The sequence below is a fragment of the Salvelinus alpinus genome, chromosome 20 (genome assembly GCF_045679555.1).
Source record: "Salvelinus alpinus chromosome 20, SLU_Salpinus.1, whole genome shotgun sequence".
In the NCBI taxonomy this organism is placed as follows: Eukaryota; Metazoa; Chordata; class Actinopteri; order Salmoniformes; family Salmonidae; genus Salvelinus; species Salvelinus alpinus.
The window spans coordinates 37101271-37128721 of record NC_092105.1 but is presented as its reverse complement, the minus strand read 5'-3'; the positions used below and the strand labels follow the sequence as shown (position 1 = coordinate 37128721).

Here is a 27451-nt window from a genome sequence, read left to right as displayed (position 1 = left end):
TCCTGCGCCTGACTTCATGCACCAGCTACACCCACCTTCTGACACTTACTCATTACTCAAGTAAAAGTGAAAGTCACCCAGTAAAATACTACTTGAGTAAAAGTCTAAAAGTATTTGATTTTAAATATACTTAAGTATCAAAAGTAAATGTAATTTCAAAAATATACTTAAGTATCAAAAGTGAAAGTATAAATCATAAAAAAATCCTTAAATATGGCAAACCAGACGGCACGATTTTCTTGTTTTTTAAATTTACGGATAGTCAGGGGCACACTCCAACAATCAGACATAATTTACAAATGAATTGTATTTAGTGAGTGCCAAATCAGAGGAGGTAGGGATGACCAGGGATGTTCTCTTGATAAGTGTGTGATTTGGACCACTTTCCTGTGCTGTTAAGCATTCAAAATGTAACGAGTACTTTTGGGTGTGTCACGGCCGTCGTATGAAGAGGACCAAAGCGCAACGTGTACAAATTCCTTTTTATTAGGATGACGCCAACAAAAAAAATAAACAATACAAAAATGACCGTGAAGCTTAAGGCTATAGAGCCACAAACAAAGACAACTTCCCACCCTGAAAGGAGGAAAAGGGCTACCTAAGTACGGTTCCCAATCAGAGACAACAATAGACAGCTGTCCCTGATTGAGAACCATACCCGGCCAAAACATAGAAATCCAAAATCATAGAAAACAAAAACATAGAATGCCCACCCCAAATCACACCCTGACCAAACCAAAATAGAGACATAAAAAGGCTCTCTAAGGTCAGGGCGTGACAGGGTGTCAGGGAAAATGTATGGAGTAAAAAGTACATTATTTTATTTAGTAATGTAGTGGAGTAAAAGTAAAAGTTGTCAAAAATAGAAATAGTAAAGTAAAGTACAGATACCCCAAAAAACTACTTAAGTAGTAATTTAAAGTATTTTTACTTAAGTATTTTACACCACTGGTGCAGAGCTACATAATATTTGAAGTAGATACTGTATGTACATGAAGGCAGGGTAAAGTGGCTGCACATCAGGATAGATAATAATAAGAGTAAAATAAAGAACAGAGTAGCAGCAGAAAATGATGAGTGTAAAAGTGTGTGAGTGTGCGTGTGTAATGTGTATGAATGTGTGTTTGTGTTTTGTCGGTATGCGTGTGTGTTGTATGTGTGTGTATAATGAATGTGTGTGGGTTTTGTGTGGGAGTGTCAATGTAGTGTGTGTGAATGATTGTGTATATGGTGTGTATACATAGTCTATTGATTGTGCGTAGGGTCAGTGCAAGATCGAGTCAGTGCAGACAGATTGAGTACCATTAATTGACTATTTAGCAGTCTGGCTATTTGCAGTCTTATGGCTTGGGGGTAGAAGCTGTCTAGGAGCCTGTTGGTCTGAGAGCCGATGCTCCGGTACCCCCTGTATATAGCCTCGCTTTTGTTATTTTACTGGTGCTCTTTAATTATTTGTTACTTTTATTTTTTATTTTTAATAGATATTTTTCTTCACTGCATTGTTGGTTAAGGGCTTGTAAGTAAGCATTTCACTGTAAGGTGAAATGTTGTATTTGTTGTACCTGTTGTATTTGGCGCATGTGACAAATTAAATTGTATTTGATTTGTTCAGAGAATACTGGATGAATCAGGCCTTCGTGGTCGAATTTCTGCAAAGAAACCACTACTAAACGACACCAATAATAAGAAGAGACTTACTTGAGGCAAGAAACAGGAGCAATGGACATTAGACCGGTGGAAATCTGTCATTTTTGAGACTCAGAGTAGGTCAACAGATGATCTCCGCATGTGTGATTCCCACCTTGACGCATGGAGGAGGAGGTGTGATGGTGTGGGGCTGGTTTGCTGGTGATACTGTCTGTGATTTATTTAGAATTCAAGGCATTCTGCAGCTGGTTTGCTTTTAGTGGGACTATAATTTGTTTTTCAACAGGACAATGACCCAACACACCTCCAGGCTGAGTAAGTGCTGTTTGACCAAGAAAGAGAGTGGTTTGGGATGAGTTGGACAGCAGAGTGAAGGAAAAGCATCCAACAAGTGCTCAGCATATGTGGGAACTCCTTCAAGACTGTTGGAAAAGCATTCCAGGTGAAGCTGGTTAAGAGAATGCCAAGATTGTGCAAAGGTGTCTAATTTGAAGAATCTCAAATCTAAAATATATTTAGATTTTTTTCACACTTTTTTGGTTACTACGTGATTCCATATGTGCTTTTTAATAGTTTGATGTCTTCACTATTATTCTACAATGTAGAAAATAGTAAAAATAAAGAAAAAACCCTTGAATCAGTATTGTAGTTGTGTCCAAACTTTTGACTGGTACTGTACATATTACATCGACTAACCTGTACCCCACCATGTATATAGCTTCGTTATTGTTATTTTATTATTGCTCTTTTATTTTTTTCTTTAGTTTATTTAGTAAATATTTTCTTTGTAAATAAGCATTTCACGGTAAGGTCTACAACTGTTGTATTCGACGTATGTAACAAATTACATTTGATTTGATTTCACACATTTGATTTTCACATCAGTTTGAGAACTCTGCGTATTGACCTTACGTATCTGTTATGCGGTATTTTCAAGCAAGGTTGTAGTATGGTGAGAATGAGAATAGTAGGCCAGCCTATTATCATATTTCTTCTTTACACTAAAGCCAAGACAGTGAAAAGTTCTCACTCCTAATGACATCGTTTCCATATGAAACTCCTCAGATCCTCGACCCTCCCTCTCGCCATGACGTCACCTGGGTCCTGCTCTCGCTCTCTTCCCATCGCGAAGTCATTCGCCAAAGACTGTGGACTCACACTAGGCTACAACTGGATAATCGGAGCTCGCAAAACTACGCCCATTTGATGCATTTATTTCAATGGACTTATTCACAGGACTTTTGCCAGGTGAGCTAAGATTGTAAAGTTCTTATTCCCATGTTTTCAAATGTTAAACGTATTCTCTCATCCAAACAGAAGTGCTCACGTCGACAAAACCGTTTGCATCATCTAGGTGCGTTCCCGTAATTTATGCCGCGTTCAAAACAACACGGAACTGGAAATTATCTGACTTCAATGTGTTCAAGACAATAGGAACTCTCGAAAAAACGATACCGATTGGGAAAAAATCGTGTTGAACGGTCATCCAACTCGAAATTCCAAATTTGAAACTCGGACATCTTTCTAGTGCAACGACTTTCCGACCTGTCTTGAAAGTACAATTAGATTCAGGTTATTACCACATTCTATGAATAACTTTAGATAAATTCAGATTGTGGACCATATAATAATATAATAATAATATAATGCTCTATCAATGGGAATTGTTGTCGTTTTTAATGCTTGGACATTTTTAGGGGCTGTGTTCGGTGAGGGGTAATGCCGCGTTCATAGCTAGTCGGGAACTAGAAAACTCGGTTATTTGAGACTTTCTAACTGGTTGTAGTTATACACGTGCCGCGTTCAACCAGTTATCAAGTTAGAAATGTCCGAGTTACCTAGCTCCGACTATCACATGAACGCGGCATTATTCCCAGAGCAGCCACTTTACTGCGCAAAGGTGGGTGGGCTTTTCTGTCTTTGCGGTCCTAATTTGTAACAATTTATGACTAGCTCTAGCTACATTGTTGCTTATTTTGTTTTTACCAGGACATGCATCCTATACGTTACTAATACAATGTCTGTCTGCCACCGCTCAAGTTTAGCTCCCATCAGTTAGAAAACCAGTTTTGCCTTCTTGAGTAGAATTGACTCCACTCAGCATCACCTATTGAACACAACTTACAATGTTTTATGAGAGGTGCATATGCAACATTGATGTAGCTTAATCAAGTCTCTCCCCGCCTTGTAAAGTTGGTATAACGGCACTGGGCTTGCATGCGTGACATTCGTTTGCAATTGCCATGGTTTCAAACAATCCAACTCACCCAAATTAAGAGTTTGAACCATGAAGCAGTGATTTTATGTTGTGTGGATATGGTGCGCTTTCTGCTGTTCATGTTACATTTTCCCAAATTGCATTCAATTTCCTTTGTGAGTCACTGAGTTCTATTCTAAAACCTTGATAGCAGAGAAAGCTTCGTTGGTCAGAATGTTAATGTGTGCATTGGATGCTAAGAGGGAAATCTCACGACCTTTTTAAACAGCAAGCCTATTTATCTGTTCGTTCCTCTATGCTCTTTTGCCAGTGGTGGAAAAAGTACCCAATTGTCACACTTGAGTAAAAATAAAGATACCTTAATAGAAAAGACAAGTAAAAGTGAAAGGAACCCAGTAAAATACTACTTGAGTAAAAGTCTAAAAGTATTTAGTTTTGAATATACTTAAGTATTAAAAGTAGAAGTATAAATCGTTTCCAATTCCTTATATTAAGCAAAACAGATGGCACAATTAAACAATATATATATTAATATTTACGGATAGCCAGGGGCACACTCCAACACTCAGACATAATTTATAAAGGAAGCTTGTGTTTAGTGAGTACGCCAGAGGCACTAGGGATGACCAGGGATGTTCTCTTGATACAGTGCATTCGTAAAGTATTCAGACCCCTTGACTTTTTCCACATTTTGTTACGTTACAGCCTTATTCTAAAATGTATTAAATAGTTTCCCCCCCTCATCAATCTACACACAATACCTCATAATGACAAAGCAAAAACAGGGTTTTTAGAAATGTATGCAAATGTATAAAAATACTAAACATAAATATCACATTTACATAAGTATTCAGACCATTTACTCAGGACTTTGTTGAAGCACCTTTGGCAGCGATTGGCAGATCCTCTCAAGCTCTGTCAGGTTGGATGGGGAGCATCGCTGCACAGCTATTTTCAGCTCTCTCCAGAGATGTTCGATCGGGTTCAAGTCCAGGCTCTGGCTGGGCCACTCAAGGACCTTCAGAGACTTGTCCCAAAGCCACTCCTGCGTTGTTTTAGCTGTGTGCTTAGGGTCGTTGTCCTGTCGGACGGTGAACCTTCGTCCCAGTCTGAGGTCCTGAGCGTTCTGGAGCAGGTTTTCATCAAGGATCTCTCTGTACTTCGCGCCGTTCATCTTTCCCTCGATCCTGACTAGTCTCGCAGTCCCTGCTGCTGAAAAACATCCCCACAGCATGATGCTGCAACCACCATGCTTCACAATAGGGCTGGTGCCAGGTGACACTTGGCATTCAGGCCAAAGAGTTCAATCTTGGTTTCATCAGACCAGAGACTCTTGTTTCTCATGGTCTGAGAGTCCTTCACGTGCTTTTTGTCTACACAATCTCTACTGCACTCCACACTGCCTTTCCCACCTGGACAAAAGGAACACCTATGTGAGAATGCTGTTCATTGACTACAGCTCAGCGTTCAACACCATAGTGCCCACAAAGCTCATCACTAAGCTAAGGACCCTGGGACTAAACACCTCCCTCTGCAGCTGGTTCTGGAACTTCCTGACTGGCCGCCCCCGGGTGGTAAGGGTAGGCAACAACACATTTGCCACGTTGATCCTCAACACGGGGTCTCCTCAGGGGTGCATACTTAGTCTCCTCCTGTACTCCCTGTTCACCCACGACTGCATGACCAAGCACGACTCCAATTCCATCATTAAGTTTGCTGACAACACAACAGTGGTAGGCCTGATCACTGACAACGAAGAGACAGCCTATATACAGTGGGGAGAACAAGTATTTGATACACTGCCGATTTTGCAGGTTTTCCTACTTACAAAGCATGTAGAGGTCTGTAATTTTTATCATAGGTACACTTCAACTGTGAGAGACGGAATTTAAAACAAAAATCCAGAAAATCACATTGTATGATTTTTAAGTAATTAATTCGCATTTTATTGCATGACATAAGTATTTGATCACCTACCAACCAGTAAGAATTCCGGCTCTCACAGACCTGTTAGTTTTTCTTTAAGAAGCCCTCCTGTTCTCCACTCATTACCTGTATTAACTGCACCTGTTTGAACTCGTTACCTGTATAAAAGACACCTGTCCACCCACTCAATCAAACAGACTCCAACCTCTCCACAATGGCCAAGACCAGAGAGCTGTGTAAGGACATCAGGGATAAAATTGTAGACCTGCACAAGGCTGGGATGGGCTACAGGACAATAGGTAAGCAGCTTGGTGGTTCCAAACCTCTTCAATTTAAGAATGGGGACCTTCTATGCTGCACTTTGTCATTATGGGGTATTGTGTGTAGATTAATTCTGGACAAAAAATATTTTATTCATTTTAGAATAAGGCTGTAACGTAGCAAAATGTGGAACAGGTCAAGGGGTCTGAGTACTTTCTGAATGCAGTGTAAGTGTGTGAATTAGACAATTATCCTGTCCTGCTAAGCATTCAAAATGTAATAAGTACTTTTGGGTGTCAGGGAAAATATATGTAGTGAAAAGTACAATATTTTCTTTAGGAATGTAGTGAAGTAAAAGTAAAAGTTGTCACAAATATAAATAGTAAACTACTTAAGTAGTACTTTCAAGTTTTTTTTTACTTAAGTACTTTGTACCTCTGTCTTTTGCTCTCTCCTCACTGAGCAAGGCTACAATTGAAGGTGCTACATGTTCAATCGGACGTCTGCATTGTCCGCATTTACGGTGATATGACCTCTGCAGAAGTCAGGGCATTCATACTTCTTGACCTTCGCCGAGCAGCGCAAAGCTGTTGTGAAAGAAGTTGTCATGGAAATTAGTTTGTGTTCATACAGGACCTCCCGCTCTCACCTATGGTTAACCAATCATTTCACTGCGGAGCTATATGGAGCCCTCCGCATTGTTATAACATTTGAGAGGCTCACAGCCATGTGGTACAGAGCTCAATTTGGCCTCTGCGTGCCTTGCTTCAAATATCCATATGGTGCCTCCGACCACATTTTGGATCAAGCAAAAATTGTCTCTTACTGTGCTTCTAAACAAGGTATGGTGTGATTCTGCAAACTGGGGTAGATGTTGCCCATTCGTAGATGCTAATAACCTTTGGTGACTATTGACGATAGTATCTTCTGGTCAGGGGAGTTTTGTTAAGAGCCCTGACACTGTCGGTATGGTTTTGGAAACGTAAGGAATTTATCTTCCATATCAGCAAGAAATTAAAAAAGGTAAAATTACTTCACACCTTTTTATAGAGTTCCCACAGAGCCATATTTCCATGTTACAGCGCTTGTTAATGGAAAACAGACGGAAGACAGAGTCGACTATCTGTGCAAATTAGCTATCTGCGTTTCCGAACACCTGTGTGTAAATGGAAGACTGACGCCACAAACGTGTTGTCACTGAAAAATACTGCCGCTGCATCTGTGTTAAAAGCTGGTTAAAACCATGTACAGCAGTGGAGGCTGCTGAGGGAATGGCATCAAACACATGGAAACCATGTGTTTGATGTATTTGATTCCATTCCACTTATTCTGCTCCAGCCATTACCACGAGCCCGCCCTCCCCAATTAAGGTGCCAGCAACCTCCTGTGGTGTACAGTAAGTATATATTTTGCATTTGTGATTTTATTTTAATGTGATATGAAAATAGAGGGCTTTATGTTTCTAGAACCGTACCGCAATTGAGAATCGATTCACGTTTGGATGGAGTATTTGGCTGTTTTGGCTGCCAGAGCCAATTCGATTCTAAACAGAACATGTATGGTTCTTGGAATATAAGGAGTAACGTTAGCCTCCTTTAGTCCATTATTGGGTTAGGGTAGGCGTAACATGGTAAACAAAAATACGGTACACTCAAATGAGTATGTGTTACATTTGGTATGGTAGGTATTAATTTGTGGATGTTCATCATTCATTTCGTGTGATATGTTACGAATTACAATTCGTATGATATGTTACAAATTCCAATTTGTTGTGGCTAATGTTAGCTAGGTGGCTAATGTTAGCTAGGCTAGGAGATAGGGGTAAAGCTTAGGATAAGGAGTTGGGTTAAGGTTATTGGAAGGGTTAGCTAACATGCTACGTAGTTGCAAAGAAGCTAAAAAGTAGTAAACACCCACCCATCCAACCCCACCAACCACCATCATTAGTTTTTTGCCTTAAGTAACCTTCTGTCTTATATAACCATATCAAACAAAACATATACAAATTTGAGTGTCCCGGGTTTTCGTAACTGTTACATATAGTCTATGAGACCAGCCTGAATTCTGTGGACCATTGGTGCAAATAGACACACAGTACGAACAGTTAAACAATGACTGTAGCCATGGATGACTGCTGTCATGTCTGTCCTCTGTTCTATTTGTTTACTTTCACATATCTGCATTAGAGGGACACCTTGGAGAATAATAATCAGTGTGCATAATTCATTTGCCAGGCCTACGGCAATCTAAAATGCTTGCCTTTTCCCATCATAATGTTAGTCACCTTCAAGCTTTATAATTGGAACAAAATCTCTACAAAACTAGTTTACACAGCAGTTTCTTCAAATGACCATTTATAGATAAATAACTTACAACTTTGTGCAACGGGTCCTGTGTGGCTCAGTTGGTAGAGCAGAGCCCTTATAATGCCAGGGTTGTGTGTTCAAGTCCCACAGGTGACCAGTATGAAAATGTATGCACTCACTGCTGTAAAAACATGACTGTAAATCTGCTAAATTACTAATATGTTGGTAACACTTTACTTGACACCCAGTGTCATAACACATTATGACAGTCATATCATGTCATAATATGTCATGACCGTTATATATTTAGACCTTTTGTGACATATATTGCGTTAATTTGTTGCTGGTTAAGACAAATTATATTTTTCCCGGCAAAGAACTTTCCTTTCGTTTGAAAGTTTTTCTTAAATCCTTTGTTGTTGTAATGAATTATTTACAGCCATGTTTTTTTCATCGTATTTTAAATAGCTTGTATAAAATACACCTTATGACACTGTCAGGAAGAATTATGACCATCATAATCACATAAGGCAGATAGGCCTATCATGTACATGCCCTTATATCAGTCATCAGTCTAAAAGAGGGTGTCTTGTCCTGCTCCTGAAATCTGCTCCTGCATTCATCCCAGTCATCAACAAAAGAGCATTGGGTAGGTGCATGTCTGACATCACAGTGTGCGCAATTACAATGATAATTGAATATGGTTAATAATACAAAAATTAGATAACAAACATACTGTTGACAGGTAGGCTATGTTGTAATGGAATTTTTTTCCCTGTGTGGTAGGTTTTGAGGTTTTTGACACTCTTGTGTCATAACCAGCCATAAAATAACGCACTATATGTCAAAACAGGTCTAAATATACAGTACTCCCAATTGAAATGGTTTGGGATGAGTTGGACCGCAGAGGGAAGGAAAAGCAGCCAACAAGTGCTCAGCATATGTGGGAACTCCTTCAAGACTGTTGGAAAAATCATTCCAGGTGAAGCTGGTTGAGAGAATGTCAAGAGTGTGCAAAGCTGTCATCAAGGCAAAGGGTGGCTACTTTGAAGAATCTCAAATATAAAATATATTTAGATTTTTTTAACACTTTTTTGGTTAATACGTGATTCCATATGTGTTATTTCATAGTTTTGATATCTTAACTATTATTCTACAATGTAGAAAATAGTTAAAATAAATAAAAACCGTTGAATGAGTAGGTGTGTCCAAACTTTTGACTGGTACTGTATGTGTCATGACAGTGGTAAGACCATATTATAACAGGTTATGTAATTTGATATGACATGGTTATGACCGTGTCATAACGTGTTATGGCATTGGGTGTCAAGTAAAGATATCTGAAGACATGTATCAGTCAACAGACAGACATATTAATATCAATGGAGGCTCCTCGCAGGAGGAAGTGGAGGACCATCCTACTCAGTGAATTTCACCCCCCCCCAAAATTGCGAAACATTTAAAAAGTTATATATTTTAGATAAAACTAATCTAAATATATTCACGTCACCAAATAAGTGGTTAAAACACTGTTTTGCAGTGAAGGCCTCCAGAAGCCTCCTCTAGGGTAGCACCGTGGTGAAGCCAGGACAGCTATTTTCTTCCTCTGGGATACATTGACTTCATTTTTAAAAACCTTTATTTAACTTGGCAAGCCAGTTAAGAATAAATTCTTATTTACAATTACGGCCTAGGAACAGTGGGTTAACTGCCTTGTTCATGGGCAGAACGACAGATTTTTAACTTGTCAGCTCGGGGATTCAACCTAGCAACCTTTCGGTTACAGGCCCAACGCTCTAACCACTAGGCTACCTGGCACCCCAATGCAAAACCTAGTAGACTGACTCATGGTTCTCACCCCCTTCCATAGACTTACACAATAATTATGACGCGTTCCGGAGGACGTCCACCAATCTATTCAAATTCTTGCAGTATGAACTGACATGTTGTCCAGCCAATCAAAGGATTGGAGAATAAATCTACTGCTGAAAGGAAAAGCTAAAGCTAGCTAGCACTACAGTGCATACAGTGTGGTGAGTAGTTGACTCAGAGAGAGAAAGACAATAGTTCAAAAGTTTTAAACAAAGTAATTTCTTAAATAATGAAATTTGTGGAGTGGTTGAAAAACGAGATTTAATGACTCCAACCTAAGTGTATGTAAACTTCCGACTTCACCTGTATATCCACAGTAAAACGAGTCCTATATTGACGTAACCTGAAAGTCCGCTCAGCAAGGAAGAAGCCACTGCTCCAAAACCACCATAAAAAAGCCAGAATACGGTTTTCAACTGCACATGGGGACAAAGATCGTACTTTTTGGAGAATTGTCAACTGTATATTGTCTAAATATACAGCCATTGTCAATGGTAGAGGATGTCTGCTTCAAAACCCTAATGACATACAGTTGAAGTCGGAAGTTTACATACACTTGGAGTCATTAAAACGTATTTTTCAACCACTTCACAAATTTCTTGTTAACAAACTATAGTTTTGGCAAGTCGGTTAGGACATCTACTTTGTGCATGACACAAGTAATTTTTCCAACAATTGTTTGCAGACAGATTATTTCACTTTTAATTCACTGTATCACAATTCCAGTTGGTCAGAAGTTAACATACACTAAGTTGTCTGTGCCTTTAAACAGCTTGGAAAATTCCAGAAAATTATGTCATGGCTTTAGAAGCTTCTGATAGGCTAATTGCCATAATTTGAGTCAATTGGAGGTGTACTTGTGGATGTATATCAAGGCCTACCTTCAAACGCAGTGCCTCTTTGCTTGACATCATGGGAAAATCAAAAGAAATCAGCCAAGACCTCAGAAAAAAATGGTAGACTTCCACAAGTCTGGTTCATCCTTGGGAGCAATTTCCAAATGCCTGAAGGTACCACGTTCATCGGTACAAACAATAGTACGCAAGTATAAACACCATGGAACCACGCAGCCGTCATACCGTTCAGGAAGGAGATGCGTTCTGTCTCCGAGAGATGAACGTACTTTGGTGTGAAAAGTGCAAATCAATCCCGGAACAACAGCAAAGGACCTTGTGAAGATGCTGGAGGAAACAGGTACTAAAGTATCTATATCCACAGTAAAACGAGTCCTATATCGACATAAACTGAAAGTCCGCTCAGCAAGGAAGAAGCCACTGCTCCAAAACCGCCATAAAAAAGCCAGACTACGGTTTGCAACTGCACATGGGGTCAAAGATCGTACTTTTTGCAAGCCGAAGAACACCATTCCAACCGTGAGGCACCAGGGTCACAGCATCATGTTGTGGCGGTGCTTTGCTGCAGGAGGGACTGGTGCACTTCACAAAATAGATGGCATCATGAGGGAGGAAAATTATGCGGATATATTGAAGCAACATCTCAAGACATCAGTCAAGAATTTAAAGCTTGGTCGCAAATGGGTCTTCCAGATGGACAATGACCCCAAGCATACTTCGAAAGTTGTGGCAAAATGGCTTAAGGACAACAAAGTCAAGGTATTGGAGTGGCCATCACAAAAACCTGACCTCAATCCTATAGAACATTTGTGGGCAGGTCTGAAAAAGCGTGTGCGAGCAAGGAGGCCTACAAACCTGTCTCAGTTACACCAGCTCTGTCAGGAGGAATGGGCCAAAATTCACCCAACTTATTGTGGGAAGCTTGTGGAAGGCTACCCGAAAAGTTTGACCCAAGTTAAACAGTTTAAAGGCAATGCTACCAAATCCTAATTGAGTGTATGTGAACTTTTGACCCACTGCGAATGTGATGAAAGAAATAAAAGCTGAATGAAATCGTTCTCTCTACTATTATTCTGACATTTCACATTCTTAAAATAAAGTGGTGATCCTAACTGACCTAAGACAGGGATTTTTTACGAGGATTAAATGTCAGGAATTGTGAAAAACTGAGTTTAAATATATTTGGCTAAGGTGTATGTAAACTTCTGACTTCAACTGTAGGCCTAAAGGCAGAGACAATAAGAAGACACAGTGGTAGAATAAATTCAACCACACCTTTGTTACATCACAAAACTGGAGAGCAGCATTTGTCCGGTGAAGTCCACAAAGCATATTGCATGTAACAAACAGTTACTTGACCTACATCATGGTCACGCAATTTCCTGTTTCCGACATTGTCGGACCACTAAACAACTATTGATTTAGAACCACATTGAGTTACCGCAAGTCACAAAGAAAACAGGAACTGTGTCAATTATTCCAGCACCATTTCAACTTCAACATTTCAACATCATCAAATCACCAATGCTTTGTCTAATACAGTGATATACCAAAATGTACCAAAAGCTATTTAGTCCAATCAACATAAGCTAAATATGATGTGGCTCTCCATGGTTCTGATTTATGTGTGTGCACATTCAAGCAAGTAGAAAAAACATGTTGACTCACCCCACTTGTAGAGAAATGCCAATGCCATCCTCTTTCATTTTGATGAAAAGGTCTATCACTCTGTCATATAGTACATGCTTTTATTTTGTTTTGTCCTAGGCTACCTGGCTAAAATGCTTGCTCACTAGCCTAACTTCCTTTCTACATATAGCTACATATTGAACTTCCATCCTCTCAGGCCAGGGGCACAATGTATGAATTAATGGTTGGATCAGAATTGCCTCTTTAATCATTGGCCAGTAGAGAATTAAGTACAACCACAAGTCCCAATCCCTATTTCCATCCATTGCTAATTACAGAAAGGGACAATTTTAGATAGCTAGCTAGCCACCGGAGGACAACAACACAACGAGATGCAACAATTCAAGTTGTTTCTGTCAATGACGTATGTTCTCAATGCGATTTGATAGGAGTGATGCCAAATCCAAACTAGATTCCCTTGACACCTTTTTTGGTGCGCCAGGACCATTCACAGTTGAGCTCACTCAGTTTAGCTCAACGCTGATTGGCTATTTATTTAATACTTTTTTTAACAAGAGAGGCCAGATGCTCCCTGGCTTCCCTTGCATTCAATGCTACGGTCGGCAACAATGTCATATACTTTTGGACCAGACAGCATCACATAGATGGCCTACAGAGACAGAGGGGCTCTGTTTCACTCACTTGGGTGCTTTCACTGGTGACGTACATTCAGCCTCTTGCGAATTTAAGGAAAATTATGAAACACAGAGAGACGAAAGATACATTATTTCATATATTTATTTTTGCTTGGTCAATTATTTGGGGTAGCCTGGCTTCCCTTGGCATCCATGAATACACGCCACTGGGAATATGAAAGACTGTAATGGAAATAAGGCCATGCTCATTAACAAAATTGTCCTCCCAAATCTTAAATGGCACTGACCGCCACTGATTGATACACGATATCAATGGCAACATAGTGCAACCAATAATGAGTAGATGAGGACGTTTGTTCTGTATGACATTTGAAATTGTAATCTGGTGATACCATTTAATTTCTGATGGATGGAATTTATCTCCATCTCCCATCTTCAGCCTACTGTCTGATGTTCTGTTCAGGTCATCTGTTTAATGCCAAAGTCTCTGCCCAAGCATAACTTATTTTTCCTTCTCTCAGCTCGCTCTTGAGTGAAATCTGGATTTAAATGGAGTTCATTGTGTGAATGAATGTGCATGTGATTCCAGATAATATGCTCCCACAGTGAGAACGTGCCACAGTCTCTTGGTGTACGTTAGTGCTGAGCCGAGAGTCCAGTTGGTTAGTTACATGCATGCATTACAACATAGAGGGCACACTGGCACAATTGGCATGAGACAGTGCAGCTGCGTTGGCCCCAGGGCACCCTGGCACTCTCTGACATGTTGGACTATAGCCAATTATTACCAGGTGTGACTCATGCTAGAGGTTAGGTTGGCTCATTCTGTATCGTGGGTTTTAAGTGGACGTGTTCTCCCAAGTGTTGAACAGTTTTAATCAACATTGTTTGCTGAAGAGGGAGCAGACCAACCTTCCCTGTAGCTTCTGTTTTTTATTTGTTCCAATATTTTGAATGCCCATCTCCACAGGGATTTATAAACTATATTAACTGGAGAACTTTTTCTCTCCACTTTATTTGTATAGCCTCTGAAAGTCTGGGTCTTTGTGCACAACCAGAGTGTTATCAACCTGGAACATGCAGAGCGGGTTGTTGAAAGTGAGATTAGGAAGAGAAACCAGAGGGTACATTTTCCCTTTCATTCCAATGTTTCTATACCGTTTGTCATACTCCATGCATGGCAAGACTGGCGTTGTGATGAGAAGTCCACTGAAATGTCTGAAATGACAGTGGGAACACACCCTCTAACCCTGACCTTGTTATTGAAAAAAATATATGTTTTCCCCGTCTTCTCCTCTTTACATGATTAAGGCATGGTATATCTTTGAGTCCAGACATTCTTGGCATTCCTTTTCACTTCTTCCCTTGCACAAATGTACAATGATGTGTTTATGTTCAAAGCTTGCAAGTGCATTGAATGAAGTGGAGAGGGATAGCCAAAGCTAACAGGAAACAATGTCCCTCAGTTTTCCACAACCATTTAAGGAATAATGCCAGTTTTAGACTCTGCAATGTGATACACAACCACAACATAGTTTTAATGCATTTTTTGTAAAGTTTTGGAAGGAAATTGTATTACCATGTCTGATTTGCAAGACAGGTGTTTGCATGTAGATAGATGTTGGGCTATTAGTTAAATGTTTACCAACCTAGTAAAATCTCTTCACTGTCTGTAAAATTATCTCAGTAGGGTACTAAGGGGTAACTAGCCCCCTCTAAGAACAATGTCTAATTGCTGACACAAAAAAGCAACGTTTGTAGAAAATAAATGCTATGTGGATGAAGGTCATGCTTAGGCGAATAAACTATAAAAGGAAATGGCTACAGTTTAAACTTTTTTAGTTATTTCATTAAATTTAGTTTTTTTTTTAGAAAAGGGTGTTTTTTTTAAAGCACCGAGGTAACTCCCAGCAGTCTTTAAAATTACATTCAGGAGCAAAATGTTTTCAATGGTTGTTTTTTAGTTCCCCCAAAAAAATATTAATTGGAATTGAATATAACTAATAGCATGAAATAACATTGGAATATAACATTTGATAAAAATAACTTAACTAATGCATTCAGTGTAACATTGTGACAATTCTCTTATGTTCTGCTATTGCACAATTCTAATTTGTACATAGGTCACAAATAAAGCTATCCCCAGTACATAGGTCACAAATAAAGCTATCCCCAGTAAAATTGGAGTACAACTCATGAGCCCAACTCCTGCACTGCTCACACCTAATCCAGTCCCCACCTTTGAGAGATGCCAATTGAAAAGCTCTCTCTTAAAAATGTCGCTATCTATCTAGCTTCGGGCGGCAGCGTAGCCTAGTGGTTAGAGCGTTGGACTAGTAACCGAAACTAATGACAAATCTGTCATTCTGCCCCTGAACAAGGCAGTTAACCCACTGTTCCTAGGCCATCATTGAAAATAAGAATTTGTTCTTAACTGACTTGCCTAGTTAAATAAAGATTAAATCAAATAGAAAATAAAACATGTTATGTAAAATAGCTAAAAGGCTATAAAGTAACATTAACTGTAAAGCTATCAGTCACTAGTGGAAACATTTACAACTGCAATTAAGTTATGTTAAGTTATGTTATCTTTTTTAATATATTTTACCATAGACGATCTGGTGTAATGTTGCTAGCTAGCACTTCTAGCAGCTTATGCTAACTAGTTAGCTGGCTAGCATTTACTGCTAGTGAAGTTGCTAGCTAGCAAGTTAGCACAAACCATAAAGGGGTAACTATCCCCCAGGGGCTAGTTACCCCCTCTCTCTAAACAGGTGGATTATTTATCTTAAGGCCTTCCCACTTGTATATTTTAAAAAACAATTATAGATCTAACGTCATTGGAATATATCTACAACATTTTGAAAATGTCCCAAAAATGGATCAACTTGCCACAAAATCGTTTTGTTGAAGTATCTACACAAGTTGTGATGACACAGACAAAACATTTTGTTGAGCAAGAGCAGTGGGAAAGTGTTCGGAAAATTATTTGGTCACATCTTGTGGTCTTAATGTGAATTACAGAGAGGGGGTGAGGAGGGGGCAGTTACACCAGGATGCTAGTTACCCCCTATTTCTCTACCATGTAAGACTGAGTTGATGTCACTGAAGAATCCAGATACTGAAGCTGTCAGAGCTCGCAGACAAAATCAGTCAATGTGCACAGTGAGGTGTCTGTTATGGTTCTCATCAACATGTCTTGGATTACATTATCTTTATTAAAGACTTGCCAATGGTCAATATAGCCCCACATAGTACCATGAAGAGTGTATGTCTGTATTGTGTTAGAGCTCTGATTTTCTGCAGACTATAAGGACCACAGGCTGGTTATAAAACTTACAACACAGAGGAGTCTAGACACATACTGAAACGTTTACACCTATTCTTTAGTGCATGCTTTTAGTACATTTGAGGCTCAGTGGTAGCCACAGGTATTCAGGCCTCAAAGGTAGTAAAATTGTTTACACAACAGTTTATTATTAGCTAAGACTACCCTCAGATCTGATACTGAGGTCTGGTTTTGACCAGCCAGGGTGAGGTGAACATCACTATCTGTTTCCTGGGATATGTGTCATCAGCACTATTTGGTCAATATCATATTCCCGTGAATTTAGCTTATAGGACTGTATCCATTTAATTGCCATATTCCATTGGTTTTTAAAGTGCTTGAATTTCTGTTTTATCACAATAACTGAGTACAATGCACAAGTCAAGAACAAGTCAAGCTGAGTCACAGTTGAAGTTAGGGGATTGGAGGGATGGGAGGGAGGCAGTGGGAGGCATGGGGGATCTTGTTGCCACTCATCAGAAAGGCATTTCCTCCTTGTTGCTGCTCCTCAGGCACTACCTGTTCACGAACAACCCTCAAACACAGAGGCAAGAACCTCCTCAGTTCCTCTGTACTGTGCGCCAAAGAGAACATGAACCCAAATCTCTCAGCTATCAATGTCCTGCTCTCAACAGGGTGCTAGCATGTACTGTCTGTGCATTTTAGGCCTTGAACACAGATTTACTACAACTGTAATGACAATAACTGTCAGTGTTCGTCCTCTGTTTTTTCATGTACACAGACTGATTAATGTTCTGAGAATGTTTTCCAGTCTTACATACAGACAGTTAGCCTTCCTCTTGTGTGGAACAGTGTCATTACTCAAAGTGATCTGCAGTACAACAGAAAGGAAATCATAATCTATTTTCATGATATTCAAACTAGCATTTTGAAATTGTTGCTCATTGCTCACTCCTTTTTACAGCTGTGATGACAAGTCATGTCAGGCAACTTCATCAAGCCAGCATTGTTCCACACATGTCTGATGTGCACTTTTATTGCCAAAATAGGTCAGCAGTATCTCAAGCCTAGAGTTGAAATGAATAACAATGGCACATAACCAAATATGCTGTATGACATATTTATTACAAACGGGTTGGAACCTAAATTAAATCCCGTCGTTTCGTTCTGAACAGATTCATTATCCTTTTTTGTTCCTCTGTTCCGACCAGCAAAATATAGTTCTGAACCGGTTCGAACACCAAAAAAATTACAGTTTATATCCATCGTTTCTGTTCATTTTTTTTAATGTGCAGAGCGGCACCAGAATTTCTTGTAGTTAATAAATCCAATGTGAAACATGATAACTATAGTATCCCTAGCATTGAAAAGTTTAATGGATTCTTCTCTAATAAAAAATCGATCTCCCATTTCTGAATCATGCTTGTAATGTCAGTAGGCTACTAGACTATGCTTCAGAGGGGCAGGGTCAGGGGCAGATTGCCTACAAAAGCCTTGGCCTAGCCTTGGCCTAGGCTACTGTTGATTACGAAGATGGAGGCCTTTTTCATTGAAGTAAAACACATGTTAGAGGAAAACAGAGTAGGCCTATGCCTACAGTGAAAAGCCTACAAGAGAAGTGTCCTCCATGTGGACAAGTTTTAATATAGTAGTGGACTAAGATGAGAAGAACTTTGGCGTGGCCAAATGCAGGATACTGTGCAACTCGCTATTAAGGTAGAATGATCATTTGTTTTATCATTATTATTGTATATCATTGTTATTACTGTAAGCCTATTTATTTATCGAAACCAGTTCTTTAAATATGCTAAATTGAAACAATTTTGTTGGCTAAATTAAGGTTGATTTATAAGTAGGCATATAGTACCAAAAATCTCAAATTTGGACTCATCAGACCTAAGAACAGATTTCCACCACTCTAATGTCAATTGCTCGTGTTTCTTGGCCCAAGCAAGTCTATTCTTCTTATTGGTGTCCTTTAGTAGTGATTTCTTTGCAGCAATTCGATCATGATGGCCTGATTCACCACAGTCCCCTCTGAACAGTAGACGTTGAGATGTGTCTGTTACTTGAACTCTGTGAAGCATTTATTTGGGCTGCCATTTCTGAGGCTGGTAACTCTAATCAACGTATCATATGCAGCAGAGGTAACTGGGTATTCCTTTCCTGTGGGGGTCCTCATGAGAGCCAGTTTCATCATAGCGCTTGATGGTTTTTGCGACTCCTGAAATGTTCCGTATTGACTGACCTTCATGTCTTAAAGTAATGGTAGACTGTCGTTTCTTTTGCTTATTTAAGCTGTTCTTTCCATAATATTGACTTGGTCTTTTACCAAATAGGGCTATCTTCTGTGATGTTGACTTTCGCCAACTGGTCGAGCACCGGTACACACTGCCAAGTATCTTGTCACATATACAGTATATATTAGTGATGCACTAATAGTAATATTAGTGATGCACGCCTAAGCCTATAGGCCCTATGCATGCAATGCCTTGATGCATCTAGTGCTCAAATCTGACAGCTGAACCGGGAGGTGGGAAATTATTGCTTTAGGAAAGTAAAAAACAAAACATAAAATAGGCTATAAAGTTTTACATATCCTACACATCAAAATACAAGAAAGTGTTTTTGCAATTTGTTATATGCTGTTTTTAAGGACACGTAAATGTGGCTCATTTGGCCAATATCCCTCGTTTATTGATGGCGCTGGCTGCTCCAGATCGGATCTGAATGCATATGGATGTGTCAGGATTTGGCCAGGATTGTTACGGTTTTGGTCACTAGATGCCCCCATTGTGCTTTTGTGACCCTTTTGTTTTTCCCTTGTTTCCAGTTATTATTTGCACCTGTGCCTCGTTTCCCTTGAATGTATTTAAACCCTTAGTTTTCATCAGTTCTTTGCTCTGTGTTTGAATGTTAGCACCCAGCCCCAGCCATGCTGTGATCATTTGTTACTCCAGTTGGATTCTCTTGAGGTACTCTGGTTTTGTTCTCGTTTATTTATTTTTTGTTTATTCTTTTGAGGTTGTTTCCCTGCTGTACTTTCCACTTTGTGGATTTACTTTGTGACTTGGAGGATTGACCTTTTTTTCTCTTGGAATTACTTTTGACATTGTGGATTTATATTTTTGCCTGAAGAACTTTCCTTTTTACTTTATTAAAACACCGTCTCAAGTACTGCTGTGTCTGCCTCATCTCCTGGGTTCTGCCGACTATTAGTGGCTCAGTTTGTTAAGTGACTGTTTCTCACACCGGAGACCCGGGTCCTGACAGGATGTCCGGTAAATTTCTCAAATGTCTGGTAAATGTAAATCTTCCCGGTCACGTGTCTGGTGATACATTTTCCTTAGGAAACCCTGGCACACACGCTTGCAAAGATTTTCTGGTAGGCAGGCACACAGTGGAACAGGCGTTTATTTTTTTGTGGTACGGGGAAAAAAATTTGGGAACGTAAAAGCACATTATTAACCGGTTCCCATGATTTTAAAATAATGTTTCTGTTTCACAACATTATAGATCACTTTCGTTCGCGGTTCTGATTCTGTTCCTCATCAAATTACATTATTTTCAGGTTTTCGGTTCTTTTCCCTGAACCGGTTCCAACCCCTGATTTTACAAACGCGGTACACACCAGTGAAATCTCATCATAGGACTGCTCGGTCCATCTGGTGTCAGTAAACATTTCAATGTAATTAATCATGCTAGTAAATTTATCAGCTTCATTCTTTAATCAGATCTGGAGTACAATGTGCACAGTCAGTCAGGAATGCAATGCCACTGTCTATAGGGAGACAACACAATGCCCAGTACTGTCCTACAGAGGGATGACTCTACATTGAACATTAATCACATCACCTTGGTGTCTGAGTCCATATCCCGTGTGGAGGATGATGGTGGATTGAGAATATCTTTATAGCTGAATACATTATCTTGAAAAAGTAGAGGCAATTAGCAAATGACAGTGGTTTTGATGTAGATGGCTGATAAGGTTCTCATTGTTTTGACTGTTGGAGCTATTACACAATACACAATGTCCTTTGTAGGCATTGTTTTACTTGGGAACTCTTTCCCCTTGAAACTTGAAAGAAGGGTCACCTCCCTTCCCTATTTCAGTTGGTCCACTTGAGTTCCACACTAATTCTCAACTTCGCACCAAAACAATGAAAACTATAGAGCCCTTTTTCAATTTTCAAATTCAGCAGATTGTCTGATGACAGAGAGTAGCCTCGATTTTTGCGGTAGAGTGGAGAATAAAGTGCCAATTAAAGAAACACACTTTCTGGGATTATTTTAATTATACAGCCTGTCTCTTCTTTTCTTGCACTTGCATGGTAGGACAGATATACTGTACTACTGTTGGGCGGTATACCGTATTTTGAAAAACTCACAGGAATATTTCAATAAATGTGAATATTTGTAGCAATCTTTTAAGTTAATACCTGCAGTCAACTTGTGCAATACATTAGGCAATAAAGCAGATTGCGTTCTTAATTTCACCTGTCACAAATGTTTTACATTATTAAGCTTACCATAGTGCCCCAGAACAGTTGAGCCAGTCACGTGTTCGCTTTAAAGAGCACAACAAGAGAAGCATGAGCCGGTGAGTCGATAGCGTTCTATTGGAGAATGTCTGTTGTGTGGCGGTAAAGAGGTAATGAAGTTTGCCATCAGATATCTTATATCTGCTTTCTGCCATGTTTTAGAAGTCAGAGAGCTCTGTTAAAGGGACAGCTGCCATTTTTTCCCTGTGCTTCCTACTAGCGTTTTTTCCTCCGTTCTTCTCCCCTCTTCTTGGTGTACACATATGGCTCTTTCTTCAGAAAAGCATGCATCAAAACTTTGTTCATTTGCACAATGTCTCTCATTCATTTTCGCTTGTAAAATGTCCACACTCACCGAAAATGACATTCGTAGCTACTAGATATGCTTGTATAACTTTATGAGCTGGATTTGCCTATCTTAGCAATTATTTAATGTTAGTTTTCGCTTGTTAGCATTTAGCTAACAGTATCTTTGGGATTTTTCTATTACTTGTGCTAATTATTAGCATTTTAGTAATAGAGGCCCAATAGGATTTTTTTGCCGTTTTTAGCACCCCCTTGTGTGCGATGTCAGTGATACCGTAAATCCCGGGGTGGCAGAAGAACGGTATGAAAATCTCAATACCGCCCAAGCCTATTAACTGTACTGTATTTAATTACCAAAGCCCATTCATTTACATTTCAGTGAACATATTGATTGCTTTTGTGTTTTTGCAGGATGTATTTAGTGACATGTTACACCTTAGATGAGGATTATGAGCACATGTATCTGACCTGGACGTAAAAGACAGGTGTAGCATTGTCATCTGCTCCTCTGTAATAAAACCCATTTGCACCAGCCTTCCCCTGGGGGGCCTGAACACAGTAGGAACCAAATCACTGCATATAAGGAGTGGTGTGGATGATAGATTCATTGTGCATTTCCCCTGTAGGGATTTAGAAAAGGGCATTTCGGTTGTTCTGTCATGGCCTCAGCACTCTTTCAGAGTGTGATAGGCTAATCCGCTGATACTGCCTGGTGCTGCAGTTGAGTTACCTGCCACCAACTAGCTGCCTGCCTGCATGGTGATGGTAGGCTCCTTGGAGCAGCAGAGGTTGAACTTATAACTGATGTAGTGTTTATATTCATGCTGTGGTGTGTCTATGCCAGGGTCTGCGTATGTGGGCAAGTTGCACTAAAATCAACCTATCCTCTGCTGATTGCACCCCCATCTTTCTCTCTCTCTCTCTGCCTCTGTCTCTCTCAGCCTCTCTCTCTCTCTCTGCCTCGCTGTCTCTCTCTCTCTCTGCCTCGCTCTGTATCTCTCTCGCTCTCTCTCTGCATCTCTCTTTCTCTCTCTGCCTCTTTGCCTCTCTCTTTCTCTCTCTCTCTGCCTCTCTCTCTCTCTGCCTCTGTCTCTCGCTCTGCCTCTCTCTCGCTGCCTCTGTCTGTCTGCCTCTGTCTCTCTGCCGCTCTCTGCCTTGCTCTCTCTCTCTTTGCCTGTCTCTCGCTCTGCCTCTCTCTTGCTGCCTCTCTCTCGCTTTCTCTGCCTCACGCTCTCTCTCTGCCTCTCTCTCTCTCTCTGCCGCTCTCTTTCTCTCTCTGCCCCTCTCTCTCTCTCCCTCTCTCTCTCTCTCTGCCTCTCTCTGCCTCCCTGAAGTGGAGAATGCTGACAGGAAGTATGGGTAAAAGTACGAGTCAAATTAGGGCAGCACACAAGGGACCATCTGATTCATATAACCAGCAGCCACGTAGACTAACCAACACAACCACCCATAATATTATGGCAGTTTGTCACTCATAAATAATTATGTTGTTCATTGTTTCTTTATGTGACTTTAATGATGTAATTAATTTGGCAGGAGAGGTTTAGAAATAGATGGCCTGCAGTAATGGTACTTATCAGGGTTTAATTAAAGGTACCACCTGTAGGTTGATTGATTTGGTTTAACCCGTTTTTAAAGACAGATGAAGAAACCTCATGAATGCAAACCTCACATCCCCATTTGTCATTCATTAGTCTAATGGAACCATCAGCAGTGGCAAAAAATATTTTCTTTTTGTTTGGTTTACATTGGCTTCTTCCACTGTTTTTGAGAGATATTTTCAGCGATAGCAAGACCGTGTTCCCCCCCTTCAAGCCCCTTCTGGAAACACATATCTTTATGTTGTCATCCAGATTCACATGTATTTATTTTCCAAGCTAAAGCACACTACATTTTACAAAAAAGTTTGCTCTGCTTCGTGTTTTCCTTTTTGCCATGGAAAAAAAATGGTGATACTAGTGTATAATGTTTCATCTGTAGGTGCTACAAAGCAAAATATGGGGTCATATGACGCTTTACACCTTGCTCTATAATATGAATAGTATTTTTATTTCAATAAAAACATTCTTACATTTATTTATGAATATGAAAAAATATGAATATTGAAAATAAACCATTTTTAATTTGCCAAATGTTTCAATATATTGTTGAACATAGTATACTCTATGGACATGTCAAAGTTCCAGTGTGGGATCTCTGCTAGTTACTTTATACAGAGAAATTGGCATTATAGGCAATGTACCCAACCCCAGCCCTCCTTTTACTTGCATCATTGCACATCCTGCAAATCACCAGTAGAGGTTGATCATTTTGAATACATTTAACTCTGTTGACAATGCTTACAAATTGGATCATAACTCTAAAAGTAGCAGAGATCCCACTCTGGAACTTTGATATACAGTGCCTTCGGAAAGTATTCAGACCCCTTGACTTTTTACACATTTTGGTACGTTACAGCCTTATTCTAAAATTGATTCATTTGTTTTTTTCCCTCATCAATCTATACACGATACCCCATAATGACAATGCAGAAACAGGTTTTTAGAAATGTTTTCTAATAAAAAATTGAAATATCATATTTACATAAGTATTCAGACTCTTTACTCAGTACTTTATTGAAGCACCTTTGGCAGTGATTACAGCCTTGAGTCTTCTTGGGTATGATGCTACAAGCCTGGCACACCTGTATTTGGGGAGGTTCTCCCATTCTTCTCTGCAGATCCTCTCAAGCTCTGTCAGGTTGGATGGGGAGCGTCGCTGCACCGCAATTTTCAGGTCTCTCCAGAGATGTTTGATTGGATTCAAGTCCTTGCTCTGGCTGGCCACTCAAGGACATTCAAAGACTTGTCCCGAAGCCACTCCTGCATTGTCTTGGCTGTGTGCTTAGGGTCGTTGTCCTGTTGGATGGTGAACCGTTGCTCCAGTCTGAGGTCCTGAGCACTCTGGAGCAGGTTTTCTCTGTACTTTGCTCCATTCATCTTTCTTTCTATCCTGAATAGTCTCCCAGTCCCTGCCACTGAAAAACATCTCCACAGAATGATGCTGCCACCAACATGCTTCACCATAGGGATGGTGCTAGGTTTCCTCCAGACGTGACGCTTGGCATTCAGGCCAAAGAGTTCAATCTTGGTTTCATCAGACTAGAGAATTCTGTTTCTCATGGTCTGAGAGTCTTTAGGAGCCTTTTGGCAAACTCCAAGCGGGCTATCGTGCCTTTTACTGAGGAGTGGCTTCCGTCTGGCCACTCCACCATAAAGGCCTGATTGGTGGAGTGCTGCAGAAATGATTGTCCTTCTGGAAGATTCTCCCATCTCCACAGAGGAACTCTGGTGCTCTGTCAGAGTGACCATGAGCAGTTGGGGGGTGAGGGGGTTCTTGGTCACCTCCCTGACCAAGGCCCTTCTCCCCTGATTGCTCAGTTTGGCCGGGCGGCCAGCTCTAGGAAGAGTCATGGTTCCAAGCTTCTTCCATTTAACTTCTCTAGGGTACGTGAGACGGTAGCGTCCCACCTCTTCAACAGCCAGTGAAACTGCAGGGCACTAAATTCAAATACAGTAATACTCATTATAAAAATTCAGAAAACAAAACATATTTTACATAGGTTTAAAGATGAACTTCTTGTGAATCCAACCACGGTGTCAGATTTTAAAAATGCTTTACGGCGAAAGCATACTTTACGATTATTTGAGAACATAGCCCAGCAGACAAATCATTACAAACAGCCAAGTAGAAGAGTTACACAAGTCAGAAATAGAGATAAAATTATTCCCTTACCTTTGATGATCTTCATATGGTTGCACTCAGCAGACATTAATTTACTCAGTAAATGTTCCTTTTGTTCGATAAAGTCTCTTTAAATCCAAAAACCTCCGTTTTGTTCGTGCGTTATCTTCAGTAATCCACAGGCTCAAACGCAGTCAAAACAGGCAGATAAAAAATCCAAATTGTATCCGTAAAGTTCATAGAAACATGTCAAACGATGTTTATATTCAAACCTCAGGTTGTTTTTAGCCTAAATAATCGATAATATTTCAACCGGACAATAACGTTGTCAATATAAAAGGTAAACGAGAAAGGCACTCTCTCGGTCGCGCGCATGAAAAAGCTCTGTGACACTTTAGGGTCCACTCATTCAGACTGCTCTTACTTCCTCATTTTTCAGAATACAAGCCTGAAACAATTTCTAAAGACTGTTGACATCTAGTGGAAGGCACAGGAACTGCAATTTGAGTCCTAAGTCAATGGATATTGTAATGGCATTGAATAGAAAACTAGAAAACCAACAAAAAAAAACGACTTCCTGAATTGATTTTTCTCAGGTTTTCTCCTGCCAAATCAATTCTGTTATACTCACAGACACTATTTTAACAGTTTTGGAAACTTTAGAGTGTTTTCTATCCAAATCTTTATATGCATATCATATCTTCTGGGCCCGAGTAGCAGGCAGTTTAATTTGGGCATGCTTTTCATCCAAAATTCCGAATGCTGCCCCCTACCCTAGAGATGTTAAGAATGATGGAGGCCACTGTGTTCTTGGGGACCTTCAATGCTGCAGACATTTTTTGGTACCCTTCCCCAGATTTGTGCCTTGACACAATACTGTCTCGGAACTCTAAGGACAATTCCTTTGCCTCATGGCTTGGTTTTAGCTCTGATATGCACTGTCAACGGTGGGACCTTATATAGACAGGCATGTGCCTTTCCAAATCATGTCCAATCAATTTAATTTACCACAGTTGGACTCCAATCAAGTTGTAGAAACATCTCAAGGATGATCGATGGAAACAGGATGCACCTGAGCTCAATTTCAAGTCTCATAGCAAAGGGCCTGAATACTTACGTAAATAAGGTATTTCTGTTTTTTATATTTAATGCATTTGCTAACATTTCTAAATACCCATTTTCTCTTTGTCATTATGGGGCATTGTGTGTAGATTGCTGAGGATTTTTTATTAATTTAATACGTTTTAGAGTAAGGCTGTAACGTAACAAAATGTGGAAAATGTCAAGGGGTCTGAATATTTTCTGAAGGCACTGTACATATGTATTTTCCGTTAGAAAAGTAGAAATGTGCTCAACATCCACTGAAGTAGCTAGCAAGTTTACTAGATATACAGTAGTTGCCTTTGTAACCAAACAAATAGACTTGCTAGTTTAGCTAACCAAACTATCAGTCCTAGCTTGCTATTATGAAAATTGAATTCAACAATGCCAATAATGTCGACTTTTGCTTTCAAAGCAGCTCAAACATGTAAGAATGAACTAAACTATTGAATGCCGATATACCGTGCGTTATAGGAAAATAATGCACACTCTAGAATGCCCTTCAAGCCAATCAGAAACGAGTATCCAACAAGGCCATGGTATGAATTATTTTGAACAATATATTGAAAATTATTCCTAATCAAAAATGGTTGATTTTCAATATTCATGTATATATTTGACACTGTTGTATTCGGGCTCATGTGACAAATAAAGTTTGATTTGATTTATAGTATTCATATAGAAATGTAAGAAAATTGAAATTGATATCAAAATACTACTCATTACAGAGCAAGCAGCAAAGCTTCATATGACACCAATTTTGTTTGTAGCACCTACAATGCTAGGGCCAAATTGAAATGTTTCTAACTGAACAACTACAAAATGAATATGCATGATTATGGTAGTAATTGAAAGAACACTTAGGAGATTATGGAAAAATGATCAGACCTAAGGTGAGGACACAACAGTTCACCTGACACAAGACTGAATCCAAACATTACAGTGTTGACATTGTGCATTTTACATTTACTGTACTTTTTACTGTACTTTTTTACTGTACTTTTCAATAATGGAATCTGAAAATACTCTAGAAGCATTCAGTAACATAATAACAAAATTCATTTGACATTTTGGAGTAGGTCCAAGATAAGAAGAAAAACATCACAATGGTTTGAGTGAGAG

At 39.7% G+C, this 27451-nt stretch overlaps 1 protein-coding gene across 1 annotated transcript in view; it reads left to right on the top strand.

Moving 5' to 3' along the window:
• Window positions 1–2760: 2760 nt before the first annotated feature.
• The window catches only part of LOC139546787 (SH3 domain-binding protein 4-like), a 59786-nt gene continuing 35095 nt past the window's right edge, over window positions 2761–27451 (top strand). Inside the window, exon 1 of the mRNA XM_071355568.1 lies at window positions 2761–2895. The gene's annotated coding sequence lies outside the window, so the exon portion shown is untranslated. The remainder of the gene's footprint in view (window positions 2896–27451) is intronic.